This window comes from Aegilops tauschii, chromosome 5 (assembly GCF_002575655.3).
Source record: "Aegilops tauschii subsp. strangulata cultivar AL8/78 chromosome 5, Aet v6.0, whole genome shotgun sequence".
In the NCBI taxonomy this organism is placed as follows: domain Eukaryota; kingdom Viridiplantae; phylum Streptophyta; class Magnoliopsida; order Poales; family Poaceae; genus Aegilops; species Aegilops tauschii.
In genome coordinates this window covers 207697351-207717776 of record NC_053039.3, presented here as the reverse complement: position 1 = coordinate 207717776, position 20426 = coordinate 207697351, and the positions used below count along the sequence as shown (strand labels likewise).

General features: G+C 45.1%; 1 pseudogene; it reads right to left on the bottom strand.

The window, feature by feature from the left end:
* Positions 1 to 10543: 10543 nt before the first annotated feature.
* LOC109734529 (uncharacterized) overlaps positions 10544 to 20426 on the bottom strand; it is a 156383-nt pseudogene continuing 146500 nt past the window's right edge.

Genomic DNA, 20426 nt, shown 5'->3' with positions numbered 1-20426 from the left:
AAACTTTATTCCACTAGATCAAGATATTACCAAAAGGATCGAACTAAGAAAAACGGTAAAGATAGGAGTGTGATGGTGATACGATACCGGGGCACCTCCCCCAAGCTTGGCAGTTTCCAAGGGGAGCGCCCATACCCATGTGATTATGTCTCCTTCTTTGGAGGTGAATAGGATGGTGATGATGAAGATAATTGTGCCTTCAGCTTTTTCATACTGTACTCGAGAAGGGCAATTTCCTCCTTTAAATCATCGACCTTCGATTCCAGCTTCAAGATCTTGTCACATAAATCTCCTTTGCTTTTCTGCCGAAAACGAGAAGGAATAGATCGGTTGTTAGACAGTTTATCCCTCTTAGGAAGACTAGACTTCATGAACTTCATGTGCATATCCCCAGGTTGAGGTAAAGGGACATCCTCCTCCTCCGAACTTGAATCATTGATCCTCATCAAATGAGCATCCTCCTCATCATCCGTAGTTCGACCACAAGGAGATAGATCCCCATAGGTCTTTGGGTCAGCAACGAGATGTGAGATATAGCTCTCTCCGTTAGAATCCTGAGATGACATCTTGCTCCAAACCTGCTACAGAAATAGCTCGAAACAAGAACAGAGGATAATTGTGTGATACGGTGGTCAAAACCTTCGGGAGATTATATAATGAATTTTTATCGACCAGAAGAAGTATCGTGCAAGAAAATGGAGTCCGGAGGGCACACGAGGTGCCCACGAGGCAGGGGGCGCGCCCTCCACCCTCATGGACGCCTTGTGTCCTTCCCGGACTACTTCTTTTTTCCTATTTTTCTAAATATTCCAAAACGGAGAAAAATTGCCATTAGAATTGTTTTGGAGTCGGTTTGCTTACCGTACCACATACCTATTCCTTTTCGGAGTCTGAAACGTTCTGGAAAGTGTCTCTTATGTATTCCTCCGGTGTTACGGTTTCAATAACATTAGTTTCAACATTTATAGGATTACTTGAGATATAATGTTTGATTCTTTGACCATTCACCACCTTCGGATTTGTGCCTTCGAAGTTGTTGATTTTTATGGCACCGGAACGATAGACGTCCTCGATAACGTAAGGGCCTTCCCATTTAGAGAGAAGTTTTCCTACAAAAAATCTTAAACGAGAGTTGAATAGCAACACATAATCACCTACATTAAACTCACGCTTTTGTATCCTTTTATCATGCCATCTTTTAACTTTTTCTATAAACAATTTGGCATTCTCATAGGCTTGGGTTCTCCATTCATCAAGTGAGCTAATGTCAAATAGCCTCTTCTCACTGGAAAGTTTGAAATCATAGTTGAGCTCTTTAATGGCCCAATATGCCTTATGTTCTAGTTCGAGAGGTAAGTGACAAGCTTTCCCATAGACCATTTTATACGGAGACATACCCATAGGATTTTTATATGCAGTTCTATAGGCCCATAATGCATCATCAAGTTTCTTGGACCAATTATTTCTAGATCTATTAACAGTCTTTTGCAAAATTAATTTGAGCTCTCTATTACTCAATTTTACTTGACCACTAGACTGCGGGTGATAAGGGGATGCAATTCTATGATTGACATCATACTTAGCAAGCATTTTACGAAAAGCACCATGAATAAAATGTGAACCACCATCAGTCATTAAATATCTAGGGACTTCAAACCTCAGAAAAATAACTTCTTTAAGCATCTTAATAGAGGTGTTATGATCAGCACTAGTAGTTGGAATAGCTTCTACCCACTTAGTAATGTAATCAACAGCAACTAAAATATGTGTATAACCATTAGAGGAAGGAAACGGTCCCATATAATCAAAGCCCCAAACATCTAATGGTTCAATAACGAGTGAATAATTGATAGGCATTTCTTGACGTCTACAAATATTACCAATTCTTTGACATTCATCACAAGATAAGACAAACTTACGGGCATCTTTGAAGAGAGTAGGCCGATAAAAACCGGATTGCAATACCTTATGTGCAGTTCTATCTCCAGCGTGGTGTCCTCCATAAGCTTCGGAGTGACACTTGCGTAGGATCTATTCTTGTTCACGCTCAGGTATACAACGTCTAATAACACCATCTACTCCTTCTTTATAAAGGTGTGGGTCATCCCAGAAGTAATGTCTTAAATCATAGAAAAACTTTTTCTTTTGCTGGTATGTGAAACTAGGTGGTATAAATTTAGCAACAATGTAATTAGCATAATCAGCATACCATGGAGCAGTACGAGAAGCATTTATGATAGCTAATTGTTCATCAGGAAAGCTATCATCAATAGGTAGTGGGTCATCAAGAACATTCTCTAACCTAGACAAGTTGTCTGCAACGGGGTTCTCAGCTCCCTTTCTATCAATAATATGCAAATCAAATTCTTTTAGTAGGAGAACCCATCTAATAATTCTAGGTTTAGCATATTTCTTTTCCATAAGATATTTAATAGCAGCATGATCAGTATGAATAGTTACTTTAGAATCAACAATATAAGGTCTGAACTTATCACAAGCAAATACAACTGCTAAAAATTCTTTTTCAGTAGTAGCATAATTTCTCTAGGCATTGTCTAGAGTTTTACTAGCATATTGGATAACATTTAATTTCTTATCAACTCTTTGTCCTAGAACAGTACCTACAGCATAATCACTAGCATCACACATAATTTCAAAGGGTAAATTCCAATCAGGTGGCTGAACAATAGGTGCAGAAATTAATGCTTTCTTAAGTATTTCAAATGCTTCCACACAATCATCATCAAAGAAAAAAGGTATATCTTTTTGTAATAGATTAGTTAGAGGCCGGGAAATTTTTTAGAAGTCCTTAATGAACCTCCTATGAAAACCAGCATGACCAAGGAAACTTCTTATACCTTTGATGTCCTTGGGACACGACATCTTTTCAATAGCATCAACTTTAGCTTTGTCAACTTCAATACCTCTTTCAAAAATTTTATACCCCAAGACAATACCTTCATTAACCATAAAGTGGCATTTCTCCCAATTCAAGACGAGATTAGTTTCTTCACATCTCTGCAAAACTCGATCAAGGTTGCTCAAGCAATCATCAAAAGAGGATCCATAAACTGAGAAATCATCCATGAAAACCTCACAAATATTTTCACAAAAGTCAGAGAATATAGCCATCATGCATCTTTGAAAGGTAGCAGGTGCATTACATAAACCAAAAGTCATATGTCTATAAGCAAAGATACCGAAAGGGAAAGTAAAAGTGGTATTTTCTTGATCATCAGCTGACACAGGTATTTCAGAGAAACCAGAGTAACCATCTAGAAAGCAAAAATGTGTATTTTTGGATAATCTTTCTAGCATTTGATCAATGAAAGGCAAAGGGTAATGATCTTTTTTAGTAGCTTTATTTAATTTGCGGAAATCAATTACCATCCTATAACCTGTAGTAATTCTTTGCGGAATCAATTCATCTTTGTCATTAGGAACGATAGTAATACCTCCCTTCTTAGGGACACAATGGACATGACTTACCCACTGACTATCAGCAACGGGATAAATTATACCTGCTTTGAGGAGCTTTAATATTTCCTTTCTTACCACTTCTTTCATCTTAGGATTTAGCTGTCGTTGGTGATCAATAACTGGTTTGGCATCTTTCTCCAAATTTATTTTATGTTGACATAGAGTGGGACTAATGCCCTTAAGATCATCAAGAGTATATCCAATAGCAGCACGGTGCTTCTTCAGAGTTTTCAATAATTTCTCTTCTTCATGCTCTGAAAGGTTAGCAGTAATAATAACAGGATATATCTTCTTTTTATCAAGATAAGCATATTTAAGAGTATCAGGTAATGGTTTAAGCTCACACACGGGATCACCCTTGGGTGGAGGAGGATCCCCTAGGATTTCAACAGGCAAGTTGTGTTTCAGAATAGGTCCCTGTTTAAAGAATACTTCATCTATTTCCCTTCTTTCATTCATAAACGTATCATTTTCATGATCTAGAAAATATTGTTCTAAAGGATCACTAGGAGGCACGGCAATAGAAGCAAGACCAATAATTTCATCTTTACTAGGCAATTCATCATCACGGGGTTGTCTACTAAATTTAGCAAAATTAAACTCATGAGACATATCACCCAAACCAATAGTAACAACATCCTTTTCGCAATCTATCTAGCATTAACAGTGTTCAAGAAGGGTCTACCAAATATAATGGGACAAAAGCTATCTTGTGGGGAACCAAGAACAAGAAAATCAGCAGGATATTTAACCTTCCCACACAAGACTTCAACATCTCTAACAATCCCAATCGGTGAAATAGTATCTCTATTGGCAAGCTTAATTGTAACATCAATTTCTTCTATCTCAGCAGGTGCAATATCATGCATAATTTCTTTGTATAAGGAATGAGGTATTGCACTGGCACCCATATCACACAAGCCATGATAACAATGATCTCCTATTTTAACAGAAATAACAGGCATGCCTACCACAGGTCTATGTTTATCTTTAGCACCAGGTTTAGCAATTCTAGCAGTCTCATCACAGAAGTAAATAACATGCCCATCAATATTATCAGCCAAGAGATCTTTAACCATAGCAATTTTAGGTTCAACTTTAACTTGCTCAGGGGGCTTGCGTGTCCTAATATTACTTTTGTTGACTACAGTTGAAGCTTTAGCATGATCCTTTATTCTAACAGGGAAAGGTGGCTTCTCAATATAAGCAACAGGAACAACATGATCATCATAAGTGATAGTCTTTTCTTCAACTTTAATAGGTGCAACTACATTTACTTCCATGGGAGGATTATATTTAAAACACTTCTCCTTAGGGAGATCAACATGAGTAGCAAAGGATTCACAGAAAGAAGCTACTATCTCAGAGTCAAGTCCATATTTAGTGCTAAATTCACGGAAAACCTCGGTATCCATAAAAGATTTAACACAGTCAAACTTAGGTGTAATACCTGACTCCTTACCTTCGTCGAGATCCCAATCTTCAGAGTTGCGTTTAATTCTTTCCAATAAGTCCCATTTGAATTCAATAGTCTTCATCATAAAAGATCCAGTACAAGAAGAACCGAGCGTGGAGTGATTACTAAGAGAAAGCCGAGCATAAAAATTTTGAATAATCATTTCTCTTGAGAAATCATGATTGGGGCATGAATATAACATTGAATTAAGCCTCCCCTAATCTTGAGCGATGCTTTCTCCTTCGCGAGGCCAAAAATTATATATATAATTACGATCACGATGAACAAGATGCATAGGATAAAACTTCTGATGAAATTCCAATTTCAATCGTATGTAGTTCCATGATCCCATATCATCACATAGCCTATACCATGTCAATGACTCTCCCTTCAAAGATAAAGGGAAGACCTTCTTCTTGATAACATCCTCGGGCATACCTGCAAGCTTAAATAATCCACAAACTTCATCCACATAGATTAGGTGTAAATCGGGATGCAATGTTCCATCTCCTGCAAAAAGATTAGCTAGCAGTTTCTCTATCATACCCGAAGGAATTTCAAAGTAAACATTTTCAGTAGGTTCAGTAGGTTGTGGAGCAACTCTTTGCTCTACTAGTCGGGGTGAAGATACCCCGAACAAGCCCCTCAAAGGATTATGTTCCATAGTAACAAGTGACAGTAAATTTCAGCACACTATATAAATTTTTCCTTACCAAATTCCACCTACCAAAGGCGCTTCACTCCCCGGCAACGGCGCCCGAAAAGAGTCTTGATGACCCATAAGTGTAGGGGATCTATCATAGTCCTTTCGATAATTAAGAGTGTCAAACCCAACGAGGAGCAGAAGGAAATGACAAGCGGTTTTCAGTAAGGTATTCTCTGCAAGCACTGAAATTATCCGTAACAGATAGTTTTGTGATAAGGTAATTTGTAACGGGTAACAAGTAACAAGCGTAAATAAAGTGCAGCAAGATGGCCCAATCCTTTTTGTAGCAAAGGACAAGCCTGGACAAACTCTTATATAGAGAAAAGCGCTCTCGAGGACACATGGGAATATCGTCAAACTAGTTTTCATCACGTTCATATGATTCGCGTTCGTTACTTTGATAATTTGGTATGTGGGTGGACCGGTGCTTGGGTGATCTACTTTCTTGGACAAGCATCCCACTTATGATTAACTCCTATTGCAAGCATCCGCAACTACAAAAGAAGTATTAAGCTAAACCTAACCATAGCATGAAACATATGGATCCAAATCAGCCCCTTACGAAGCAACGCATAAACCAGGGTTTAAGCTTCTGTCACTCTAGCAACCCATCCTCTAATTATTAATTCCAATGCCTTCCTCTAGGCCCAAACAATGGTGAAGTGTCATGTACTCGACGTTCACATGACACCACTAGAGGAGAGACAACATACATCTCATCAAAATATCGAACGAATACCAAATTCACATGACTACTTATAGCAAGACTTCTCCCATGTCCTCAGGAACAAACGTAACTACTCACAAATCATATTCATGTTCATAATCAGAGGGGTATTAATATGCATAAAGGATCTGAACATATAATCTTCCACCAAATAAACCAACTAGCATCAACTACAAGGAGTAATCAACACTACTAGCAACCCACAGGTACCAATCTGAGGCTTTGGGACAAAGATTGGATACAAGAGATGAACTAGGGTTTGAGAGGAGATGGTGCTAGTGAAGATGTTGATGGAGATTGACCCCCTCCCGATGAGAGGATCGTTTGTGATGACGATGTCGATGATTTCCCCCTGCCGGAGGGAAGTTTCCTCGGCAGAACAGCTCTGTCGGAGCCCTAGACTGGTTCCGCCTCGTGGCGGCGGAGTTTCTTCCCGAAAGCTTGCTTATGATTTTTTCTCGAACGAAAGACTTCATATAGCAGAAGATGGGCACCGGAAGTCTGCCAGGGGGCCCACGAGGCAGGGGCACGCCCAGGGGGTAGGGCGCGCCCCCCACCCTCGTGGCCAGGGTTTGGGCCCCCTCTGGTGGATTCTTTCGCCAGTATTTTTTATTAATTCCAAAAAAACTTCCGTGAAGTTTCAGGACTTTTGGAGCTGTGCAAAATAGTTCTCTAATATTTGCTACTTTTCCAGCCCAGAATTCCAGCTGCCGGCATTCTCCCTCTTCATGTAAACCTTGTAAAATAAGAGTGAAAAGGCATAAGTATTGTGACATAACGTGTAATAACAGCCCATAATGCGATAAATATCGATATAAAAGCATGATGCAAAATGGACGTATCAGAGAGTAGCACGGTAGAGAAGGGATGGATTAAAAAATGGATACAACTGTTAATTGCAACAGGCTTAACAACATCCTAAGTCATGTTTTGTAAGTTTGTAGCCATTGAAATACAAATGTTTAAAAATGAATACAACTGTTAATTGCAACAAGCTTAATAGCCATTGAAATCGGTACTGATAAAAATGCAATTGGCAGAGTTAAACATCACGAGGCAGGTGTTGGCAGAGTAGATAATGGTCCAATTGTCTATAAAAGGTAGGGAAAATAGCTAAAACTTGTTAGGCATGCTTACTACAACATGCTTAATACATCGACCGTACAAAACATAGCCATTAATTTCAACTGGCATTGCTAAGATTGAACTGGTGAGTTCATACTTGGTAAGTCCTGAGAGGTAGTTGTTGGGGCACTTCATCTTGGCCAGAGCCCGTCCAAAGTTAGCGGCGGCAGAGGCGAGCTCTTCCTCCGGGTCGAAGCGTGGATCAGTGCCACTAACATGTGTACCAACAGGCAACCAGTAAATGTTAGAAGTTAAACTGTGTCGGAGCAACAAACCCTGGGTCCGTTGCCTAGACTGTGCACATGCACAAGGACGAGATCACAACACCAATATCAGATTAGGGCACAAGGGATTAGTTCTTCGAAGGACCAACGTGCAGATCAAGAGGACCAAGACGAACCAGAGAGGCCAGATATCGCTAAGGGAAAAGACCTCCCTTGCCGGGCAGGCGAGCCTGGTGAAGATGGAGTTGCCCCCGGAAGTAAGCCTTTTGGATCGTCCCGGTCGGCCTGCCGGGGCTTACGGAGGCAAAACCACCCCATCGTACCACCTCATCACGACGCGCGTCGTCGATCAATGCGGTGTCAACCTCCAGAGTGACTAAGTGGCTGCCATTTGCCACATGGCGGCCGCTTCCTACAGAAGACACCTCCAGGCAACACCCGTCCTAAGATGTGTCAAGCAAGTAGGCGCGAAGCTGGCAAAACAGCCCGGCATGGCCTGCCGGGCGAGCTATGATGTGACGTTGAGCGGCGCATTAAATGCGCCCTGTCAGCCTACAGATTTAGGTAGGATAGCACTGTTTGCTATCTAATCAGTGTGTAATAACTGATTTGCCACTGTGGTGACCCCTTGATGTATAAAAGGAGGCCCAAGGCAATCATAGAAGGGGTTGGCTAATCCACGCCCTCACACACTCATGTGCGTGTAACCGTTCTCGCCCCGAGGCAACCCTGCCGGGCAAACGTGCTGCGCTCACCACCATATCACTAAGGGGCACTAGATGCACTTACAATCTCCCCCATTTTGGTGATTGATGACAATATAGGTTAAGTTTTCAACGGGGATAAACATCTAAAGTGTAAATACTGATATTGAGGAATTTGATTGCAAGATATAGAAGAACTCCCCCTGAAGAAGTGCATATGTGAGGAATTTGCTTTGAATAGCAATGCGCATTGTAGAGTAGAATCATGGAGATCTCCCCCTATATCTTGTAATTCATACACGCATTTAACATATGATATGAAGAATTTGAAATGCATGATGAAATATGGTGTCTGATGTAATTCAGCATGCGTGCATTAGCATATATGGGGAAATAGCATGCAGGAAAACAGAGCAAAAGTAGCAGACCACCATAGGACTTAAGTTTACAACTAGATCCAACAAATACTTCAGAAGAACAAGAGTTGTAACTTAACAAAAAAACGCCCATATATAGAGACCCGCTTGAAGACTAACTCAAATTTCTCCCCCTTTGTCATCGAATGACCAAAAGGCATGGAAAAATGAGGACTAACGCCCCTGAAGAATATCATCATGATGTCGATGGAGGAGCGCCAGCGTTTTTGGGGTCGTCCGTTGGAGTAGGGCCTGCCGCGGTGTCATCCAAGTCTTCATGTTCATCAGTCTCGCGCGATGAAGAATATGAGCTGGCCACCAAGTGAGGAACTTTGACGTTCTTCAATTTCTTCGAAGGTGGCTGAGACTAGTCAAAGTCCTACTTGAAGCCCATTTTCTTGAGATCTTCGTCACCGTAGAGGTGAGACAATATAGCCCAGGTGCAATCAAAAACTTCATGGAGGTAGTATGGTCCTTCTTCACAGTGTTCTGAGTGATCATCATGTTCTGAAGAATTGAACCAAACTGACGCTTGACCCACTTGTGGTTGCGATCGACCTTCTGATGAAGACTGAGGAGAAGCTCACGATCAGTCATCACTCGCGGAGTTGTGGCTTGAGGATTATGCTTTGAAGCATTTGCGGCAGTGTCATCATTGGTGGAGTAGGAAGCAGCTTTGCGAAATTCTCCATCCAATGGACGAGTGCCTTCATCAATAACAGCAACCTTGCCCTTCTCATCAGCTGAGGAAATAGGTCGTTTGAGGACCTCGATTGGGGGCAAGTAGCTGTGATGATTGAGAACAACAGACTTGTAGTTGATTGAAGACCTTGATCTGATAAATCTCATGATCTAGGGAGCGTAAGGCTTCCGTTCAAATGGTGACAGAGCTACATTGGCCAAAGTCCTCATGAAGAAATCGTGGTAGTTGATAGGAATACCAAGGAATACCATGTATGATGTTGAAAAGCAGATTCTTCATGATGCCAACAACCTCTTCTTCATCAGCGTTGTGGCCCTTGATAGGACTGAAGGTTTTGGTCAATATCCTATACACACTCCTTGGCACATAGAGCAATTCCTTGACAACGAATTTGGTCCTTGGAGCTTGGCCTGGCTTCAAAGGCTTCATCAGCACTTGCATCAGATGATCTGAGAGTTTAGGGTCAGCATAGATGAGCCTTGCACCTTCAGGAGGAGGACTGACTGGGATGGCATGAAGTAATTCAGAGGCCGGAGACTTGTAGTGAGTATTTTCTGTCATCCAGTCCAATACCCATGAGTTCACATCTTCAACATTGCCAGTGATGTGTAACGTAGCATAGAACTGAAGAATGAGTTCTTCATTCCAATCGCAGATGTCGGTGCAGAAGTTGAGCAGCCCAGCATCATGAAGAACACTGAGGACTGGGGTGAAGCAAGGTAGAGACTCCATGTCCACATGAGGAATTTGCTCATGGTCAAAGATCTTGTCTTTATCAAATAGGAGCGAGGAATAGAAGTTCATCTGGCTAGCAGTCCAAAAATGTTTGCGCCAAAGACGAGCAGAGTCATAAGGATTGTAGTCAGTGAAGAAAATGTGCTCATTGAAGAAGTCTTCAGCCTTGAACTTCTGCTTCTTGGGGTGAGAATTTTGTGGCTTGGGCTGAGGATTAGCAGTCGAAGTCACCACAGCCTCTTGAATCACAAACTCTGGAGCCGCAGGCTAAGGAATTTCAGGAGCAATGTCATCAGCAGCAGCCTGGGTCTCCATTTCTTCAGCAACATTATCATCAGCTCTAGTGGCTGGAACTTCTTCAGGAATAGTGAGAAGAGAAGCTTGATGTGAAGGAAATATGCCCTAGAGGAAATAATAAAGTTATTATTTATTTCCTTATATCATGATAAATGTTTATTATTCATGCTAGAATTGTATTAACCGGAAACATAATACATGTGTGAATATATAGACAAACAGAGTGTCACTAGTATGCCTCTACTTGACTAGCTCGTTAATCAAATATGGTTATGTTTCCTAGCCATAGACATGAGTTGTCATTTGATTAACGGGATCACTTCATTAGGAGAATGACGTCATTGACTTGACCCATTCCGTTAGCTTAGCACTCGATCGTTTAGTATGTTGCTATTGCTTTCTTCATGACTTATACATGTTCCTATGACTATGAGATTATGCAACTCCCGTTTACCGGAGGAACACTTTGTGTGCTACCAAACGTCACAACGTAACTGGGTGATTATAAAGGTGCTCTACAGGTGTCTCCAAAGGTACTTGTTGGGTTGGCGTATTTCAAGATTAGGATTTGTCACTCCGATTGTCGGAGAGGTATCTCTCGGCCCACTCAGTAATACACATCACTATAAGCCTTGCAAGCATTGTAACTAATGAGTTAGTTGCGGGATGATGTATTACGGAACGAATAAAGAGACTTGCCGGTAACGAGATTGAACTAGGTATTGAGATACCGACGATCGAATCTCGGGCAAGTAACATACCGATGACAAAGGGAACAACGTATGTTGTTATGCGGTCTGACCGATAAAGATCTTCGTAGAATATGTGGGAACCAATATGAGCATCCAGGTTCCGCTATTGGTTATTGACCGGAGAGGTGTCTCGGTCATGTCTACATAGTTCTCGAACCCGTAGGGTCCGCACGCTTAACGTTACGATGACGGTTATATTATGAGTTTATGTATTTTGATGTACCGAAGGAGTTCGGAGTCCGGGATGAGATCGGGGACATGACGAGGAGTCTCGAAATGGCCAAGACGTAAAGATCGATATATTGGACGACTATATTCGGACTTCGGAAAGGTTCCGAGTGATTCGGGTATTTTTCAGAGTACCGGAGAGTTACGGGAATTCGTATTGGGCCTTAATGGGCCACACGGGAAAGGAGAGAAAGGCCCCAAAGGGTGGCCGCACCCCTCCTGTCGTGGAATTGTCACGGCAGATGTCCTCAAGTTAGGACTTAGTCGTGGAGCCATCGCCGCTAGGAAGCTTGAAGGGGTTAACGGGACAAGGAACACGAGGGTTTATACTGGTTCGGCCCCTTACGGTGAAGGTAAAAGCCTACGTCCAGTTGAGGTGGTATTGATTAGGGTTTCGATGACCAGGGAGCTTAACTGCTATGCCTGGCTCTCGATGAGATCTTTCTGTCCTAAACCGCTGCCGGGTCGTCCCTTTATATAGAGAGGTTGACACCCAGCGGCTCTTAGAGTCCCGGCCGGCTCATAAGAGTGTCCGGCTCGGACTCTCAACTATTCTTGCCTTACACTACAAGTTCTACCATAATGATGATTGTAACTACGGGCCTTAAGCCATATCCGGGTCTTAAGCCCATCTTTGGCCCACCGTCTTCAAGCTTGGCGCCAGGCTTCAAGTGATGACCCTTATGAGTAACCCGGCCCCTTCTGGCGGGTGACTCTAAGGTTTATATCCTCAACATTAGGCCCCAGATTGATTTGAGCCGGCTCATGTCAATCTTCAATTCTTTCGACAGGAAGTCTCCGGCTTACAATTGTGTGAAGGCCATAACCCGGCGTGACGTCATCCTCTGGACTCCGGGTAATCCGCCGTGACGTCATCTTCCATTAAATCCATTTTTTACTCCACCAGATCCGCAACGGATCTTATCTTTACTGCCATCCCGAAAATCGAGGCGCCTCTCGGGCGAGATAACCGTGCCGTGGCCTCCTTGTTTCCCGCGCCCAATGAGACTGGCCTTATAAATAGCCCGACCCTCGGGTCTTTCCATTCTCCCCCTTCTGTCGTCCCCTTCCTCTCGCTGCTCCCGTGCTGCTCGAGCTCCGCCGCCGCCGCCGCAACAGAGCTCCGCGTCTTCATCAACCTTGGCCGCTGCAACACCCTGAAATGTCCAGAGAAACGCGGCAAACTCTCGCAGCACATCTGCATCTGTAAGTTCCTTACTCCTCGTAGAATAGATCTACGTTTAAGCTCCTGCTGTTCTTCCACGTTCTTCGCCGTTGCCCCCGAGTTCTTGGTAGTTTTCATTTTTACTGCCTCTTCTTGATCTTAAGATAGTATAGAACCAACGCGGCGGCTGTTTAGCACCCATTTCAAATGCAAATAGATCTCTTTTCACTGCATAAAGGCTCCGTTCGAGCCCAATAACTTCCTTTGCATTTGTTTTTAGGTCTAGAAACTTTCCTTTTAGCCGACCGTTTTGATCCAAATTATTTACTGCAACGTGTGAAACATGTTTTCACCACACTTAGTAGAAAACTGCACCCATTAAGTCATGGCGGCTTACATTCCGGTTTAAAGAAACCACACACCGTAGAACCTTCCGGCTCAAAGGAAGCCACGCGCCGTAAAATTTTCCGGCTCACTTACAACAAGGCTGTAGACGATTTGAATTACTCTCAAGCACACCAGCGGCTTAGATAACCCGATGCACTTAGATATATGTCATTAGGCCCCTCCATAAGCTGCCACTTTAAACACTGAACTGTAAATTTCCTCCGGCTTACAATTAAACCAGACATTTTACTTTTATCATAGGCGTCCGACTTTCACCATGCCTCCCAAAGCTCCCAAAGCTCCCATCACATGCAATTGGATGAGGTCCAACGTCACCGATGAGACTTTAACAGATTTCATGAAGTCAGGTTACCTGCCTAAGAAAGACGTTATGTCCTACCGTGCCCCCGACCCATCAGAGGAGAGACCACAGCCAAGGGACGGGGAGGTGGTCATTTTTGCGGATCACATGAGCCGGGGCATCGCACCGCCCGGCTCAAAGTTCTTTAGAGACGTGCTGAATTTCTTTAACCCGCGGCCACAAGACATAGGACCCAATTCTGTGTCCAATATATGCAACTTCCAAGTGTTCTGCGAAGTCTACCTTGGAGAGGAGCCCAGCCTGCTGCTCTTTAGAGAGCTCTTCTACCTGAACCGTCAGAACGAGTGCGCCAACGGGCCAAGCTTGGAACTTGGCGGCATCTCCATTCAGCGACGGAGAGATTGCCTTTTCCCTTACGCCGAGCCGCCGAGTCACCCAAAGGACTGGAACTAGACGTGGTTCTATTGCCAAGACACGTCGCCGGCTGACGAGAGCCCGCTGCCCGGCTTTCGCCCTTCACGTCTGGAACCAACTCACCCTCTGTCTGACAAGTTAACTCAAGCGGAGCGCCAACCTCTGCTCCCCACCATTAACAAGATCAAGGCTCTCCTGGGCAATGGTCTCAATGGAATTGATCTGGTCCTGGTCTGGATCTCGTGGCGGGTGATCCCCTTGAGCCGCCGCCCCGGCTTAATGTGTGAGTACACAGGCCGGAAAGATGACCCCCTGCGACACAGCCGCAACGATCTTCCTGAAGACGTTGCCGAGGACATGACCAAGGCTCTCTTGAACGAGAGCTTGGCAGACTGTGGGAGGACCGGCTTAAGCCCCTTCTGCAAGACCAACCCGGCCCCGGCGGTAAGCCGCTGATCTAAACATCTTATTTTCTTCTGTAAATAACTTTCATCCGAACCTTAAGAAATCGTCATTGTATTTTTCAGGCGGATGACAAATTCTGGAAGGTCAAATACGACCATGAGGCGGCCAAGAAGGCCAGGAAGGCGAAGAAAGCCGCCAAGAGAGCCGCTCCCCGCAAGAAGGAAAGTAGCCCTACTGCTTCAGAGCTGCTGCAACTAAGCGACAGCTCCGAGTCAGAGGTAACCCCTGAACTTGTAAGCTCTTGTTGTATTTGTTGTTCATCTCTGTCCACCTTATCAATACCGTTCATCAACAAGATGACACCGGAGCAAGTAACCCGGTGGTTGAAGAGGTAATGACACTTTCCTCCGACTCGGAGCCCTTGCCAAGGCTGAAAGTCTGAAGGGTAACCCGGAAAGTAAGATTTTCTCATCCTTTAGCTTATCAAGATCCTCAATTTCTTTTGAAGCAACAGACTCATGAGAGTCGGCGGCACACCCGGACCAACAAGGACGCTGACCTCTCCTCCGGCTTACCTGACACATCGAGAAAACGCCGAACCGAGGTTATCTTCAACTTGTACCCTTTTCATCCTTTGGCGGGTGTTATACGTCAACCGCTCAATTCTTCTGATTCAAACTATCAGGAAACCTCACCCTCCTCTGGTGACTCGATGCAATCAAGCCTGCCGGCCTTCAAGACCGTACCCGGGTAATGATGATCATCTCTTGTTGTGCTTATCTTTGCTCATACCTTTGTACTAACCTATTTGTCCTTTCAGTGCCCAGGCAAAGCTCACCAAGAGGGCGAAGAAGAATAAGTCGGTCGAAGAGCCGGACTTGCCTGAACCGGAGGTAGCAGCTCAAGAACCGCCAGCTGCCTCCGCTCCCGAAGCCACCGCTCCAACCGACAAGGCAACTGCAGAAGCTTCTGCTAACCCGGAGACCTCCAACTCGGCTCAGCCGGTCAATGACCCGGACGTGGTAATCACACGGACGGAATTTGTTGAGCCGGGGAGACCTACTGCACTGGCCAAGTGCTCTGCCAAGGAGTTGCTACAGCACCGCCGGGTTAATCTGGACCTCACCGACTACGCCAATCTGAACATCGGAGATATCGTCTCCGGCTATGTCAACCAAGTGCACAAGAGCCGGGATGTAGAGATCGGCATGGTGAACCAGATTCAGCAGAAGTCTGAGGTACTACTCTTCTTTCTTCTTGCTTACTTCATAGTTAGCTTGTTATTCTTACCATACTCTAGCCCCCAAGTCTACGACTTATGATAGAATATGTTGTAGACTTAAGTTCCGGCTTACTCGCTTGAACCGGCAATTTGTAAATAGAAACGTTCGATATGCATTAGCCCCCAAGTGCCAAGTGTCTTTGCTTGGAAAGTGCTTGGGACTTAAAAATTGCATAATAACTGTTCATCTTATAACCCGGAAATTATGCAGGCTGCTTGCAAGAAGTTTGAAGCTAACATCTCCGATCTGAAAACCCGCCCGAGGACGCAAGAAACGGAGACCCGGAAGGCCAATGCCAAATTTGTGTCCAGTATTGCTGCGCAAGAAAAGCTGAAGACGGACTTTGACGCTGAACGGAAAGCTTGGGCCGAAGAAAAGGCTTCTCTGGTGAACCGGGCCGAACAGGTGGAGAAGGCTCTGACAGAGAAGACCGCCAAACTCTCCGGCTTAAAGCGCCAAGTGTCCCAGATGGTTGCCGCAATCTTCGGTAAGTCATTTCACCGGCTTTCATCAAGTTTATAATCTTTATATCTCATAACTCATCCTTGTCGGCGGCTTATCTTATTCTGTTAAACAGGTCCCAGAAGCGCCAACCTCAACCAAAGTGTGGTAACCAAGTTGAAGGCCGTGTACACCCTGGTGGAGCAACTCTACACCGGGTCACAGCGTGCTTTGGCTGTGGTGGCCCTATCCAATGAGGTGCCGACTCACCTGGCGGAAGTTCTTCGCCGGCTCGCCGTTCTTCCTCAACGTGTCCAAGAGCTGCGACGGGCCTCTGCAAGAGCCGGAGCCATAGCTGCTCTGAGCCGGGCCAAGGCGTTCCTTCCAGAACTAGACCCGGCGGACATCGCTCTGGGCTGCCCCAGTTTGAAGGAAGACGGCACCCCCTTCGACCAAAGGGACTTTGCAGCCTGCGTGAAGATCGTACGCCCGGTGGCCACTCTGATTGGCAATGATACGGATCTGACTAAGTACCAGCCGGGTTACGATTCAGAGAATCAGAGGATCCCCACTCCGCGCTATGAAGCCATCAGCTTAGTCCCGCCGACTCGGAAGCACACCTTTGCCCCGGAGATTGACCCGCCCGGATTAATTGACGAGGAAGCTCAATTTGAAGCTCTGAGCGGCATTGACTGGAAGTCATCAACTTTCCAGGTCTTGGGAACAGCCGGAGGAGCGGAGAGGGATTAGCCGGAAACTTCAACCCAGCAAGCATTGTAACTCTGCAGGCGGCTTATTAAACAATGCTTCACCTTTTTGGACTCGATGAGTCTTGTAATAGAGTAGGACCAACACTTTAACTTTGCCATGCCATCGTGCACGCGTTGAATGCTGTATTCCATTGAAGTTGTCTCCTTTATACTTCTCCGGGTCATAATTGATCATTCATTTTCCTTAAGCTCAAATAGTTGCCTTTAACTATCCTGCCTAAAAGGACAAATCACAAGTCTCTAGGCGGCTTACCGCACTGAGAATCATAGTTTTAGACATATAACCCGGAATATGAATCAAAAAAGACTGGTCCTCAATTATGTCCTTGATATACCCGTAATAACACACTTACCGGCCTACAAGCACACTTCCGGCTTATATAACCCTGGTAATAAGGTTGGTACCTCAATTCCGGTTTACCAGTCTTAATAATACTGATTGTATTCGACTAGTACTATAAATCAAAGTTAAGCCGGCAAAGTGAGACCCGCCGTGCACATTTGAAAATATCAGAAGAACTCGCTATAAATCAGAAGAACTTAGGGGCTTCCGGTTTGAATACGACCAGAGACCCGTCCCAAAGGGGTTATGCTAGGATTCGAATGCGATCATATAGCCCCCAGTGGGTGTGGCGATGCCAATCAAGAGGGTACCGACAGCTATGTTCTCTTTGGTTCGAATACGACCCATGTTTGAACAGGAAGCCCCCAAATGACTTTAAGAATTGTTTAACGACGCTGATTCGAATACGATCCACGTCGGTTCCCAAAGAGGTTAAACTATGATTCAAATATGATCAAAGAAAACTCCCCAATGAGCTCGGCACTTTGCCAATCAAATGGGTATCGACAGGTATGTTCTCTTTGGTTCGAATACGACCTATGTTTGAACAGGAAGCCCCCAAGTGACTATATTGTGTATGGCTAGATTCGAATACGATCATAAGCCGGATCCTCCTTCAAGTTATCACATGATCTTGTAATGAAAACAACACATTCATCTTTGGAGGAGAAAAAAGGACAGAGGTCCTGCTTTATTGCCTATCATAATATATACATGGCTTAGAGAAATATGTACATTATGAGAGCCGGTGGATCAAGTGTAATAAGGCCGAAGCTGAGCTATGTTCCACGGCCGACGGGTCTCTTCCTCCGACTTACGTGAATCTTTGTGCTCCCGAACTTCAATGAGGTAATATGACCCGTTGTGCAAATTCTTGCTGACTACAAAGGGCCCTTCCCAAGGCGGGGATAGCTTATGCGCATCTGTTTGATCTTGGATGAGCCGGAGCACCAGATCGCCTTCCTGGAAGACCCGGGATTTAACCCGGCGACTATGATAACGGCGCAGGTCCTGTTGGTAAATCGCCGAGCGAGCTGCTGCCACATCACGCTGTTCGTCCAATAAGTCAAGAGCATCTTGGCGCGCCTGTTCATTATCCACCTCAACATAAGCCGCCACTCGAGGCGAGTCATGACGGATGTCACTGGGGAGGACTGCTTCTGCCCCATAAACCATGAAGAAAGGCGTGAAACCTGTAGACCTGTTAGGAGTAGTGTTGATGCTCCATAACACGGAGGGCAACTCCTCCACCCAACAACCCAGCGTACGTTGCAAAGGGACCAAAAGCCGGGGCTTGATGCCTTTCAGAATCTCATGATTAGCCCTGTCAGCTTGACCATTGGACTGAGGGTGAGCCACTGATGAAACATCAAGTCTAATATGCTCTCGTTGACAAAACTCCTCCATGGCGCCTTTGGATAAATTGGTACCATTGTCAGTTATAATGTTGTGTGGAAAGCCAAAACGAAAGATCACCTTTTTATAAACTAAACTGCCGTGGCTGCATCACACTTGCTAACTGGCTCTGCTTCAACCCACTTGGTAAATTTGTCAACTGCCACCAAGAGGTGGGTCTTCTCATCCTTGGACCTTTTAAAAGGCCCAACCATATCAAGCCCCCAGACCGCAAAGGGCCAAGTAATTGGGATCATCCTCAGCTCCTGAGCCGGCACATGAGCCCGTCGCGAGAACCTTTGGCAACCATCACATTTACTGACCAAGTCCTCCGCATCAGCATGAGCCGTCAGCCAATAAAAACCATGACGAAAAGCCTTGGCCACAAGAGACTTTGAGCCGGCGTGATGGCCACAATCCCCTTCATGAATCTCACGCAAGATCTCTTGACCTTCCTCAGGGGAGACACAACGCTGGAACACTCCCGTAACACTGCGGCGATGCAACTCACCATTGATAACAATCATTGACTTAGATCGCCGGGTTATTTGTCTGGCCAAAGTTTCATCCTCAGGTAAATCTCCCCGGGTCATGTAAGCCAGATAGGGCATTGTCCAGTCCGGTATGATGTGGAGAGCCGCCACCAGTCGTGCCTCCGGGTCAGGGACAGCCAAGTCTTCCTCTGTAGGCAACTTAACAGAAGGGTTATGCAGGACGTCCAGGAAAACATTAGGCGGCACCGGTTTTCGCTGAGAACCCAGCCGGCTTAAAGCATCAGCCGCCTCATTCTTCCTGCGATCGATGTGCTCTACTTGGTAACCCTGAAAGTGCCCAGCAATGGCATCAACTTCGCGGCGATAAGCCGCCATGAGAGGGTCCTTGGAGTCCCACTTTCCTGATACTTGTTGAGCCACCAAGTCTGAGTCGCCGAAGCACCTTACCCAGCTCAAGCTCATCTCCTTAGCCATCCGAAGACCGTGGAGCAAGGCCTCGTACTCAGCTGCGTTATTGGTACAAGGAAACATCAATTGTAGCACATAATGGAACTTATCACCCTTAGGGGAAGCCAATACGACTCCAGCCCCCGAGCCCTCCAACTGCCCGGACCCATCAAAATGAATAGTCCAATATGTGTTATCCGGCTTTTGTTCGGGCACTTGCAGCTCTGTCCAATCATTGATGAAATCCACCAAAGCCTGAGATTTAACAGCAGTGCGTCGCACATACTTCAGACCATGAGGTCCGAGCTCTATGGCCCACTTAGCCACTCTCCCTGTGGCCTCCCTGTTCTGAATGATATCTCCAAGGGGGTAGAACTGACCACAGTGATGGGGTGACCCTGGAAATAATGCTTAAGCTTCCGGCTTGCCATGAACACACCATAAACAAGTTTCTGCCAATGCGGATACCGCTGCTTGGACTCAATGAGTACTTCGCTGACATAATAAACCGGCCTCTGAACCGGATGCTCCTTACCCTCTTCCTTGCGCTCCACCACCACGGCCACACTGACGGCTCGGGTGTTAGCAGCCACATACATCAATAAAGGCTCCTTGTCAACCGGAGCAGCAAGGACTGGGGGCTCGGCCAGCTGTCTCTTCAAATCCTCAAAAGCAGTATTAGCTGCATCATTCCAGACAAAGTCATCAGTTTTCTTCATCAACTGATACAACGGCTTGGCCTTCTCACCCAAACGGCTTATGAACCGGCTTAAAGCAGCGATACGACCCGCCAAGCGCTGGACGTCGTTTATACACGCCGGCTTAGCCAGGGAGGTGATGGCCTTGATCTTCTCCGGGTTAGCTTCAATGCCTCTGTTATAAACCAAGAAACCCAAGAGCTTGCCTGCAGGAACACCAAAAACACATTTGGCCGGGTTAAGCATCATCTTGTAGACCCGGAGATTATCAAAGGTTTCCCTCAGATCATCTATCAAGGTTTCCTCCTT